This window comes from Cibotium barometz, chromosome 11, assembly GCF_041138505.1.
Source record: "Cibotium barometz isolate CiBa-2024 chromosome 11, ASM4113850v1, whole genome shotgun sequence".
Classification (NCBI taxonomy): domain Eukaryota; kingdom Viridiplantae; phylum Streptophyta; class Polypodiopsida; order Cyatheales; family Cibotiaceae; genus Cibotium; species Cibotium barometz.
In genome coordinates this window covers 44760687-44774906 of record NC_141056.1, presented here as the reverse complement: position 1 = coordinate 44774906, position 14220 = coordinate 44760687, and positions in this window count along the sequence as shown.

The window sequence follows — 14220 nt, the reverse complement described above, 5'->3', positions numbered from 1 at the left end:
GGAAGTTCATGCAAACATAAAACTAGCCACACCACTTACACACCCAATATGAAATTGCCTTTTTCTTAGCATCAGCTAATTTTAAAACAATCCTTGAAACCATTATGTCACTGATGACAATCCTCAAAGTCTCTGATTGAATCCTTATTTCTAGTCATTCATTCATCGGTATACTTATGGCATCATTGGCAACCAGAACGCTCACCAGCTGTTCACTCAGGGGCCTTTTCCATAGTTCCTAGCTCATAGTAACCGGCAATATATTCATATAATAGAATGGAATCTCCGTGGAAGATCAGCAAGATCAACCCACAGATCCATATAAAAGAGCCATGGACTCATCCATTGAGGACCAGCAAGGTCAATCAACCAGATCCATGCCCGGTTTCAGAAAACAACTCTTATTCCTTGTTCCATGCATTGTCCACATCAACACTACTTTTAAGTCGAAGTGTCGAGAGGAGGGAGGCCTACTAATGTCCACCACCGCAACACCTCTCCATAGTTCCTCCAACTCATCAATCAATGGTTCAAGATAAACATCCATATGCTTGACTTTATGTTTCCCTGGAATTAGAAGGGATAACATAAGATGTCCCTTCTTGATCGCCATTGATGGTGGAAGGTTATAATTCACCAACACAACTGGCCACACGCTGTATGCGGTGCTTTTGAAACCAAATGGATTCACTCCATCCATACCCAGGCCAAGTCTCAAGTTTTTGGGCTCTGTTTTAAAGCTGGGCCACTCATCTTCAATATGCTTCCAAGCAGGAGTGTCTGCGGGAATTCTCCACATGCCATCATCCGATCGATGTGAGAAATGCCATGACATGAGCTCTGCTATGGATTTGCACTTGAACATGTGTTTGATGCGAGGAATTATAGGAAAGTGTTGCAAGACTTTACGAGGTACATCAAAACTCTTCATATCTGTTCTGTACCTTGCTTCACCACAAGTGGGACAATGTAGAGCCTCCTTATGCGTCCCACGAAAGAGAATGCAATCATTGACGCATGCATGTATGCGATCATAATCCAGTCCTCCAAGAGATGTCACATAGCGCCTCGCTATGTCTCTTGAGGTGGGTAGTCTATTTTCCTTTGGAAGCATGTTTGATAATAGCCTGCATCCAATATCATCAATTATAATTAGTCTTAAATCCTAAACCTTAAACCACTAATTCAAATTTGTAAGTTAGAATGCTTACTTTAATAATGCGTCAAGACTTGCATTGCTCCATCCATAAACTGTTTGTATATTAAGTAGTTCAAGTGAAGCACGTAAAACAGAGAATGTGCACCCTTCAAACACCGGTGTCGATGAAGCCTTATAAAGATGCTCTTGTTCCATATCATCGTCATCCATACCTTTGGGATCATCCTTAAAAAGATTCCGCACCATATCATCAAGCACCTCCTCTTCCACAACTTCGTGGGGTGCAGGGCTATTGTCATCCCTTTCCCACTCATCTCTGACAATAGATCTCGAAGCTCCAGCATCATCTCGTCGATGCTTTGCATGCTCTCGTCGCGCGTAGGGTACCATGTTAGGGTGTGGTACTGCATCCTGCTTCAATTAGAGTTTATATATTACAACTCTATTAATTTAATTTGGATACCATGAGTCATTTGAATACCATCTCAATTTACATCTACTCACCTCTAAACCTGTTTGATTCCATTCTCCATACATGGAGATGTGATTCAAGGTAATTTGACGTGCTCGTACAATGCATCCTTGACATCGATTACACATACATTTGATCCGTTGTCCCAACCACACATCGCGATTACGATGACGCATTGTCTCATCTTCCCCAGAACTGCTTGAAGAGGTTGATGATATCCTATGTACAAATCAGAAAACACAAAATCATAATATGTTTTTAATGAAAGTATAAAAATCGCGTGTATTGACGCGGCTATTTCCTAAAAATTGCGTGTATTAACGCGGCTATTTCCTAAGAATCGCGTGTATTAACGCGGGTAATTCCTGCAAAACGTGTGTATAAACGCAGCTAAAATATCATACACGCAAATATACACGCGTTTATAAATGCGACGGTATGTTTAAACTAAAAATAGCCCGCCTTTCCCAAATATAGATTTTGAACTAACATATCAACACTGCTTTCGTTTTCGCCTCTTCCAACAGTAACGAAACCTAAGTGCAAGGAGGGAGCAGAGAAGGAGCACACACGGGAGAAGGAGGGAGCAGAGAAGGAGCAGAGAAGACACTTTTTGAGAGGTGAGTCAGTTTGTCCTGTGCCTTGTCTCTTTCCTTAGATTTGTTTATGCTATTTGCTCTTTGCTTTTTGGGTTTGTCTCCGTCCTTTTGCTTCTGTGCACATGATTGGGTGAATGATTCTGACAGGGGCGACAATGGTCCTTTTATAAGGACACTTTGTCTTTGTCGGAGGTCGGTTCTTTTGAAAAAAAAATTTCGCAGGTCGCGTGTGGAAACGCGTGTAAAAGCGCGTGTAATCTGTCTGCAGAGTCTGTTCACGCGGATATACACACGTTTCTGGACAAGTGTATACACGCATTTTTTGACGGGTGTATACACGAGACTGCGTTTCAGAATTCATGATTTGCAGGCAACACAACTGACTTGAATGATGATATTTGTGTGAGTCAAGAGACAGCCCATGATGTACATGAACATGTTTGTTGCAGGTTCTTTATGGATATTCCAGGTTCTTCATCCGATCCATTTGCGTACAGCAATTGGCTAATGGAGATGCTGAATCATTTTGGGCGCCATCCTGGTCCAGTTGAGCTTACAGAGTATATGTATGCCCATCCCCCTCCTTCCCTACCTGGTGTCTATACCCCTACCGTGAGTATCCAGGGCACTCCAGTGCCGTCTATTCCTCCGAGTCCGACGAGACGGCATGCAGCTTCTCCTCTTTCACGTCCACCGAGGAGACATACCTCGTCCCAGACACACTCACGTACACCCTCACAGCCACCATCACATGCTCCCTTAGAGCCACCGTCACGTCAGGGCTCACAGCCACCGTCACGTAGACAATCCCCCAGTCGTGACTCCACCCGCAGCAGTAGGAAGAGTGGGAGTGGAGGATGCGGTGGGTGCTTTGGTGGGGGAGGTGGGGGAGGTGGGGGAGGTAGTAGGGCATGCGGTGAGAGAGGAGATAGAGGGAGAAGAGTTAGAGGAGACAGTTCGGAAGAGAAGGAGATGAGAGAGATGGAGAGAGTGGTCTGCTATGATGTGACGGATAGGGGCGGGATAGTGATGGATGCGAGGGGGAGGGAGGTAATGGAGTACATGCGTGGGGTAGTATCAAACTCATATAGAAATTATTTTATTAAATTCAAAGATCAAAATAGCCGATTAGTTGGGGAGGTGATAGAGGCTGTACATAGTCGGTACCCCAATCCCCCACATGCTACATTCTCGGATGTATGGGGAAGGACGCGAATAAGGGAGATCTGAAGTAATAAAATATCTCACCTTAAAAAACTTGCGTACGATGACCGGCTAAATGTAGCTGCGGGTGGTTATCCTCCTGAGAAACCTGCCACTGCGCACAAACGCGAGTGGAAGGAGGCAAAGAAACGAGCAGAGGGTGGCGTGAAGAGCAGGCAGCGTGTGGAGGCACGACGGATCCAGATGGAGACCATTGGATCTTTGCATTTCGGATCTGGCGGCGTCGAGTCATGGGAGGCAGAGTTCGTAAGTATCTTGCCACTTTATTTGATTGTTTACTTAATTCATTGATTCTATGATTGTTTTAATCTTACAAATTGTGTTGATTATGATACAGACGGGTTACGGGGAGGAAGCCCATAACCCACGATACTGCGTATGCTCGCCGGCATAGCAGACGTGACACGTGGGCCATCTTCAGAGCCGAGGGACGTATTACGGATGCGCAGTTTGAGATGGCCATGAGACCATACGGTGGACAGGTACTTGAAAATTCTAAACGAATGATTTTGGTTTATTGAATTACATATATATATACTTATATACTATATATTACTTGAACAGGCACAAGCTGCTGATGATCCACCCGCCGCCACTGCAGAGGGTGGACGTGAGCACTACTCATCGGACATTCCGACCGATGTGAGCTCATCTGAGCATGGAGGGAGCACCGAGTCATCATCTGGGTCTGAGTAGTACTCAGACTTATAGTATCACATTCCATATTGAGGATGTGGTTGTATATATTTTTTTGTAAACTGAAGCCATGGGCTACTTCGAGATATGGACTCCCTTGTATACATGTATGAAATTTTGATAGTAATATTGAATTGATTAATCGATAGTATTACATTCATGTCTGTCTTGAATCGTGTATTGACAATGTATGCATTCATGTCGTTCTTGTCTTAATCTCCCTCGTGCATATGTTCTTCGTGGATGGTCTAATGCACAAAAAAAAAAATCCAGAGAGTGTTATTGGGTGCTGGAATGCTGGAACAGTATTCAGGCACCAAATAGCACTCTCTGGATTTTTTTTGCTCTCTGTTGGCGTGTATAAACGCGTCAGAATTGCTAAAACTCGCGTGTATTTACGCAGATAATCTGTAAAATACGCGTGTATTAATGCGTCAAAATTGACAATTACGCGTGTATAAGCGCGTCTAAATTAAAGAAACGCGTGTATAGACGCAGGTATCAACGCGTCTGAGACATCTGAACTGAACAAAACGCGGCTATACACCCGTGTATAAGCGCGTCTAAATTAAAGAAAGGCGTGTATAGTCGCATGTACCAACGCGTCTGTGAAAAGAACACGGCTATACACCCGTGTATAAGCGCGTCTGAGAGGTCCTATACACGCGCTTTTACATGCATGTCTGTGGCCGCGATGATACACGCGCTGATACACGGGCCCGCTACTTTTTTTCACAAGTCATTTTTAGCGGCTAGGAGCGCGAGTATGAGCCCGATCCCTTGTAGTGCATTCACCTAGGATAGAGAATGGTTGGTTTTGTTAGAGAAGAGAGGGGAATGCCTTTTGTAATGAGGCCTAACATTATAGAGAAGACATAAAGCATAAAAACCATTTTAAAACCATAAAAATCCATAAAATAATTGAAAGAAAGAAGAACCACCAACTTACTAATGACTTTGATAGCCTTCCTTTGGCTTGATGGTTTGAGGGTTCAACTCTTGTTTGAACAAGAGTGGCCACCAATCTTTGGAAGAGGGAAATGTCAAAAACTAATGAATTATTAACAAACTCATAGTTCTTGGCTTGGGTGGAGTAGAGTAACAATGCATTAGACATTGTTTTTTTTCAACAAAGGGGAAGGTCTCTATTTATAGGAAAAAGTGAGCTCCTAACTAAACAAACTGATTCTAGAATTTTCCAACTCAGTTTGGTCAATTTTTAACCATTTTTAGGTCAGTTGAGCTAACTTTTTGCAACTAGACTTGAATTAGGAGAGAGGAGAGATAAAATATCTCAATTTTTATGAGTTTAAAACTCATTCAAGCATGTGAAATATGCACCTCCTTTAATGGACTCCCCTTCCTTACATATGTGTCAAAATGGAATCATTATACCCAAAATATCTCATATTTTTAATATTGCTCATAGTTTATTACTAATAAACCTTGTACATTTTCAACTCTTCATCTTATGTGAGCATTTACTCATTTTTGGATACCCAAAATATCTCATATTTTTAATATTACTCATAGTTTTTTTACTAATAAACCTTGTACATTTTCAACTCTTCATCTTATGTGAGCATTTACTCATTTTTGGTTATCATCTTTTACAAAATTGGATTTATCTCCTCCCCACACATATTTTGATCTTATTGGTCGTAGGAACCTTAATTGGACCATAATCCAAAAAATTTCTAAAAGTCTAGACCCTTAGGCTAAGGTCCTTCATACCCATTTCCAATTAATTCCAATTGCACATTGGAAAATTCTTTTTGAATTTCTATTTCAGGGGAACTTATTTTAATAAGATGTATTTTTCTATCCAAAAATATTCATAATCTAAATATTCTCTCTCTAGAATATTTTCTCTCTCTATGCCAAAACAGACAGAGACAAGATCTCTTATATTTTTGAAGAGGGAATTGATTACAGGAGAATATGCTAGACATTTTGAGAGGCTGGGGAGAAATCTTACAACCACCCCTACGATGCGTACCATGACTGTGGTTGGAGGAACGGCCTGAGGGTGGGGGGGTTGAGTAGGGGATGGTATGGGTGTAGGTGTAACCATGGTCGTTGTTGATGATGGGCCTACACTCGGCTCACCATGGGTAAAATAGGCTCTAGCCATGGCTGCTTGCTCGGGGGTGGCTAGTGCAATGAAAGTAAAAAATTGGTCAGGGCTCAAGACACGTGGAGTGAAAAGATATAGGGGAGAGGATAGTTTAAGCTCTTGCAAGAACACACACTCACAAAAATCGTAGAAGAGAACACACAAGTTGAGAGGCTGAAAATTCTTCTTCTTGTTCACATAACAAAAGAGGTCTACAAAGAAGATAAAGTGACTAACACACATAATAGAGTATATACAAGCGGTCCATAATGTGAACATTCTAAGAGGAGTGGGTAGATGTGGACTAGTCAGTGTAGTCCAGCTCTAGAATCTCTATCAAAGATATGTCAGTGCCATCTACCAAACCTGCCAGTGATATAAATGTCAAACGATCATGCAAGTGCCTCGTGAGTGTTAGCTCACATTGAGCTTGACATCTCAACACTCCCCCTAAAGATCAACTCCAGCTCATGAACTCCAAGCCTATCTTAAAATCTACGGAGTTTCTCAGCTCCCAAGGCCTTTGTGAAGTTGTTAGCAACCTGATCATGTGTGTTGATGTAGGCCAAGTTGATGTTGCCTGCCAAGGCTCTCTCTCTGATGAAGTGGTAATGCACCTCAATGTGTTTTGTTCGTGCATGAAAAACTGGAATCCTAGCCAACTATATATTTCTAAGATTGTCACTATATATGACAATCTTTCTCTCCATGTGCAATCCCAAATCAGCAGTAGCTTGTGTAACCAAGATACCTCACACGTTGCCACTGCAGCTCCTCTGTACTCTGCCTCTGTACTTGACAAGGCAACTGTGCGATGCTTCTTGCTGCTCCATGTCAGAGTAGCACTCCCCAATGAAAACATAAATCCATTGGTAGATCTCCTGTCAAAGATTCTACTTACCCAATCTTCATCCGTGTACCCATATAGCTCCAATGGTACACCTACTGCATAAAATAATGCATAATCGATAGTGGACCTCAAATACCGAAGCGTGTGTTGCACACTGTCAAGATGTGGTTTATGCGAAACCTGCATAAATTAGCTCTCTAAGCCAACAATGTAGCTCAAATCTAGTAAGCTGATCATGACATAGATTAAACTCCCCACAATCTTCCTGTACTACATAGGGGGATCCTCCAACATATAACCTACATCCGCACTAAGCTTGCCATTTTGATCTAATGGCAACGATATTGACTTACAATCAGCCATCCCATACTTGGACAATGTCCAATGCATACTATCTCTATGATAGCCAAATACCCTTAGGTGTGCAAATGACCTCAATTGTTAAAAAGTAGCGCATATCTCCCAAATCCTTTATCTCAAACTTCCTTTTGAGAAGACTTTTCACATGCTCAATTGCTTCCAAGTTGTCACCCCCAATAATAAGATCATTTGAATATATGGTGATGATCACAATACCCTTATCACTCTTTCACACATACAAAGAGTGATCTGCATCTACCATATGAAAACAAATAGTGACAAGATACTCAGCAATCTTGTTATGCCATGCTCATGGATCTTGCTTCAGCCCATACAAGGCCTTACAAAGCTTACACACGTACTCCTCAAATCCTAGTGGTTGATCCATATACACATCTTCTTGCAAGTCACCATGCAAAAATACATTTTTGACATCCATCTGATGTAAAAACCAGCCTTTAGCTACAGCCACCACAACCACAACTCTCACAGTTACCATCTTTGCAACTGGGGCAAATGTCTCCTCATAATCAATCCCATATGTTTGCGCATATCCTTTGGCTACAAATCTAGCCTTGTACCTGCTTAGGCTACCATCACTGTTATGTTTCACCTTATACACCCACTTACAGTCAATAGCTTTTTTGCCTTAAGGTAATGGCACCAAACCCTAAGTCTCATTTCCATACAATGCATCCATCTCCTCATCCATAGCTTTCTCCCAAATCACATTTCCAATAGCCTCATGAAAACATGTCAGTTCTACAACCTATACACAACTTTTGCCATATATGCATAGTGATGTGCCAGATAACCATCATAGGTCAACCTTTGCACATGATTTTTGACTCTTCTAGATCTTCGTAACTTTGCATTCATGGCTTCCATAGCCTTCTTCACACCAAGTGTCCTCATTGTTGGAATCCCAAGCTCCTCATCAAGGCTCATCTCCGAGCCACTAGAATCTCTATCAGCAAGAGAATGCCCTGCAAAAAGGTCAGGCATACCAAGGGGTTCAACCACTTTCTCTTTGCCTTTATGTGATGTATCAGCCATTTTTTTAGGACTAGTATTATGACGTAGCCTGCAACTCCATGGTCTTTCAAGAAAACCGCTCAATGAGGACTCTCTTGGTCCACTCAATGAGGACTCTCCTGGTCCACTCAATGACTGTGATTGCTGACTTGCATTCTATGCAACCACATTTCCACTTACATCAGCCCCAACAACATCCTTTTCAGCAGTATACTAGCTACTCATCTCATCAAATACAACATCCCTGCTTACCCTCAATTCACGTGTACTAGCATTATAATATCTATATCCCTTTTTCTCAAGGGAATATCCAATAAACACACATTTTTTTGCTCTTGGATCTAGCTTGGTAAGTAACTCATCTGGCACATGCATATATGCAATATATCCAAAAACTTTCAAGTGAGACAAATCAGGTTTCTTGCCCAGTAAACTCCTCGGCCGTTACATCATGTATAGATGTAGTAGGGTGGTCCTGTTCATAATATAAACTATTGTAGACACAGCCTTAGTCCAATAGCTATGTGAAATATTCTTCTCAGCCCCATCAATGCTCGTGCTATCTCTGGAATGTGCCTATTTTTTTGCTCAACAACTCCATTTTGCTACGGAGTGTATCTATATGTAAATTATCTCTGAATGCCATTCTTCTGTAAGAATTCAGAGAACTCATTAGAGAAGTATTCTCCCCCTCCATCTGACCTTAGGTACTTCACATGCTTTCCTGTCTATTTTTGAGCCATGATTCTGAAATTCTAAAAATGAGTGAACACTTCACTCTTCTCCTTCATAAAGTACACCCACACTTTTCTCGTGTGGTCAATGAATGTTACATAGTACCTGTAACTACCCATAGACATAGTCTTTGCAAGACCCCAAACATTTGAATGCATAACATCTAGTACATTCCTACTCACATTTCTGTCATGTGGAAATAAATGTTTTGTTTACTTTCCAAATTGACATGCTTCACAAAATTTATGCATACCTTCAACTTTAAACTTAGACAGCCCTGTCACAATTTTTTTAGCCGCATAGACTTCATTCTTTACACATTGACATGCCCAATTCTCTTGTGCCAAATGTCTGTATCTTCAACAACTCTTGAACCATTTGTAAACATTGCAACACTCACTTCACACATATTTACATTCAATGTAAACATTCTACCCACTCTGTTGTCTTTTGCAACCAACCTGCACTTATCTTTAAAGTCTTCTACATAACAACCACCATCAAGGTTCAATTGAACATGCAAACCCTGCTCAATCATCTGGCCAACATAATCTAGATTCTTTGTAATGTTCAGAACATGAAGTACATCTGCAAGGCACATCCCCAACATGGGCAATCGGATGAGCAATGTCATCTCCAGTTTCAACAAAACCTAGTCTTTCAAGACTTTTCATTTTCTTGAACAACTCACCATGACTTGTCATGTGGTTTGAAGCACCTAAATCAACCTACCACACATCATCCTTACATGATGCTACATCATTTCTAGACACACCATGTTAACCCATGGCGGACATGGCGACGTACTATATTTTACGTCATTAATTTAAATATTCTGAGTCATGGGCCGGGCTTGTCGGCACCATATGTTAAGGATGAAGGGATTGGGTGATCGCCGATGAGAGGCGCACCTTGGATATCAGTAGGATAAGGGTTAGGGTCGGCCGGCCATGTATGGGCGCCCAAGTGTGAACGGCCAAGTCACCTATATGAGTCAAATGTAACCCTAAAATCCTCATTCTCATGTGTTGTGAATACAAGAGTGCTCTTGCCTTATCTCTTTGGTTTCCTTCTCCTGCGTGTGTGTGAGAGAGAGAGAGAGTGAGAGAGCGATCGAGCACTGTGTAGCGGCACGGCGGCGGAGAGGCGGTAGAGCGGCGACGGCGGCTCCTCCTTCACGGCTGCGACGCGGGAATCCTTCAAGGCAGCGGTTGAGCGGTGAGTGACACACCCTTTGGCATTCTGTTTGAGCTTCCTTCCCTGGTTGTATGCTTGCAGCCATTCGTGGCTCGCATACGGTGTCCGGCAAGTCCCCAGCTACGACCTGTGCAGCAAAAGCGCACATTTTTGGCGCCGCTGCCGGGGAGTTGCCCTGCACCAAGCTCCAGTTTGCAGCTCGGCTGTGCTGCGTGAAGTTTAATATACACTGTAGGAAAGCGACTGTGTGTTGTTGAGTTGTTTCCGTTTTTTGCAATCTATCTCTGTAATTTGTCTTCTGCATTTCTGTTATTTTTCCGCTCCGCGTGTGGGCGTGTGATCTGTTATCTGGTTTTCTGCGTGTGAGGGGGGATTTCTGAATCCCCACAGACCCGTGCTGTGTGCGAACTGCGCCGTGGCCAAGGCTGAACCCAAGGAAACCCTAGAAAACTTATCTCACAAAAAAAAACAGAAAATAAAAAATTATAAAAAATAAAAAGGAAAAAATTAAATTTTATTTTCAAAGAAAGAACCGAACGTGTGGAGAGGAAAGATTTTCTAATTGGAGAAAATTTTTTTGAAAAGAAAGAACCCCAATTGACCCACGACCCCGACCCCGGCCCCGGTCTCGGTCTTTTGATATATATATATAGGAGAGTGAGCCTCCATAGCTTTCTTTCAAGTGAGAGCTTATGGGAAGTTGTGCCCTATATGTAGTCCACTCCCCAAGGAGTAAAGTGAGTATGTGGGATAAAGCCCTCACCCTTTCCTCCACAAGCAAATAGGCTTTTGCCCCTTCCCTCCAAGGGAAACGGACTGTTTTGAGGACTACAGGAGCTCTAGATAGGCGAACACGGTGTTGTAAAGCACACTAGGACCCTTTGAACGATACACTCGTTTCGAGCTATCATACGCCCTAGTCCAAGTTCGACCGTAAGTAATAAGGGGGTCAAAAACGGGTTAAAAACAACACAAAAACAAGTAAAAACGGGGTGCGAAACACCTAAGAAACCACTTGTGTGAGTTTCAAGGGTAGTTACCAACGCACGTAGGGTACCCACGTCACATGCATCTACGCTCTGGTCGGGTGCTGGAGTCTGAGCCACTAGAAAGCGTTTCAGTCTACGCAGGCTCACACCATCCCTCCACGTTAGCATCTTGGCCTTCGGCTGGAACCCAAGGGAGTGCGACACAAGATCCACGAATAATGGATAGTGACTCATCTTCTGACTCAGAAGCCATGGAAGGACACCCTACCAAGAACCCTGAGGAGACAAGCCAAAACATGCCAGTGTGGGCCCCACAACCTGGATCTAGCATGTTTAGTCGTCTAATAGAGACTTTTAGTAGAGCTACACGCTCTGAACATGCGACAAGCGAAGTAAATGAAGAAGGAGGGGTAGTTGATTCGCCATTCACATCTTATGTAGACCCTACCCTCCCAAAGAGTGTCCATGTGGATATTCTACCCACTTCGTTTAATGAGGGCCCTACTGAGCTACCACATTCCGATGCTCTTCCTAAAGTAGAGGTCCCTAGAAGCCAATCCATAAGAAGTGACATTGCGTCCACTTCAAGAGAACCGTTTGGCACACCAAGTCTAGATGGGATATTTCTCAATGAAAATTGGGAATATGATCTACACACAGAGACTCTAACGGACCTATACACGGGTTACACATACCATGTAGGTTGGTTAGAAGTCCTACGATCTACATCTAGCGCCACTAATCTAGAAGATCAACAGCAAATGATATGTGATGTTATTCATAGAATTATCCAAATTGAGAGGCAAAATAGGGGAGTGGACCTAGTTTCCACTTGCCCTATGAGGTTTTTGGATACGGGCAAGGCCAACCAACCAACCCTATCACAATTGGAGACTCCCTCGGTGAGTCCCATAGACCCTTCATATGTTGTTTCGCCTGGAGTCTCAATGCAGGTTGAGCCCACGAGTAGTAACTTTAGCTTTCCAACCTTGGCTCAACTTTCCATTAGGGAATCCGCAATGCCTACCCCAATGATGAGCATAGCTAAAAGTGCACCTGTTACCGCTGTAGTTAGTACGACACCGCTACCTAGTGGAACAGTACCTGCAACAGTGCGTGCCAGTGCCTATCGACCCTCTGTACCTATCGCTACTCATGCTCAGGTAGCTCCTACGCTTCTTAGTATGCCAATGGCGTCTGCTCCACGACCACCTTATCATAACCATTATCCAAGAGGAGCTAGGCCTAGCCACATATCATATCCTACGTCATTTGCCAACATACTCAGACCAACGCCAACTCCTATCAGCCAGGCTATCCCAGAAGTGCCTCCACCAACTATGCCTGCTCACTTAGGTGATCTCGCAACGTTTGCTCAGACGATCGGACGATCCATTGCGGAAAACATGCGGGGCATGCCTGAGAGAGAACCTAGAAGCAAGGCAGTACAAGGGGCTAAGCTCACTCAAAACTTCAGTGGTAACGAGGATGTTAGGAAGCACATTGAAGTCTTTGAACACGTGTGTGATTCTTTGGAAGAGCACAATGAGCTGCATAAGTGTAAAGCCTTAGGCTTAACCTTGAGTGGGAAGGCCGGAGATTGGTATCGAACCTTAAGGGTTGAAGAGCGCACTCACTACCCCACTCTCAAGAGATTGTTCTTGAAAGAATACATACGTGAGGGTGTGCTTTGGGGAGTAGCATCTCAACTCCAAAAAGCTGAACGCGAGGAAGGGGAGTCAGTGAGAGACTTTATAAGTCGATTGAAGCATCTAAATTCTCGCTGCACTCCCGATGAACGCTTCAATAACAACCAACTCCTCGATAGATTCATCCGAGGATTGCGCCACGAGGACATTTACAATGGCCTAGTCATTAGAGGTCTTACAACGTGGGAAGCAGTCACGACCAATGCAATCCAGTTAGAAGACAACTTGATGATTGCAGGTAAAAAGGTGTCTTCAGAAACAAAATCTGTTAGTTCTCAAGTATCTGGGCACGAGCCAATGACGGTAAAACCTATTGCCAAGGAGCCCAAGATATCTGAAATGTCTGTGACCGACCTTACTAAGGCTCTCCAAGAATACTTTAGGAGTAATCGAGCTCCTCAGAATAGCCATATGTACCCAAGGAGAGAGCAACAATGGTGTTCGGTGTGCTTAGGACCACATAGCACGAGTGAATGTCCCACATTCAGAGTTAAATTCAATGGGAATTGCAATGCATGTGGTAAGTATGGCCATCAATCTAAAGATTGCCTAACACTTAAGCGAATGTTGGCAAACCAGGCACCACTAGCTTGGTCAAACACACCTCAAGTACCCGCGCTAATGCCTGCACAACCTATCGAGCAACCGTCATAGCACATAGTTCCAAAGAATCCGAATGTAGTCCAGTCTGTGCCGTTACCACCGCCAGTGCTAGGACCACAACCTCCACATCCACCAAGAATTACCCCTGTAAACCAGATGGGTTGTGAGTCACATAGTGCATGTGGGGATTATGAAGAGGAGATAGACCCCACTGTTCCATACGGGATTGATACGTTTGAAATGATTCCCCAGTACTACATGGAGGATCATTTCGGGCAAGTCAAGCCTGTATATCAAGCGGCTGCTCTCGCCACAAGAGGGCAAAACCTTAATACCATGGCGAGGAGACCACCTCTTCAATGTTACGAGTGTGGTGGACCGCATCGTGTAGCGGAGTGCCCTAATAGGCTACAGAAGATCGCCACTCAAATGCAACCAAATCAAGGGAGCACATCGGGAATGCCGGTACTTACATG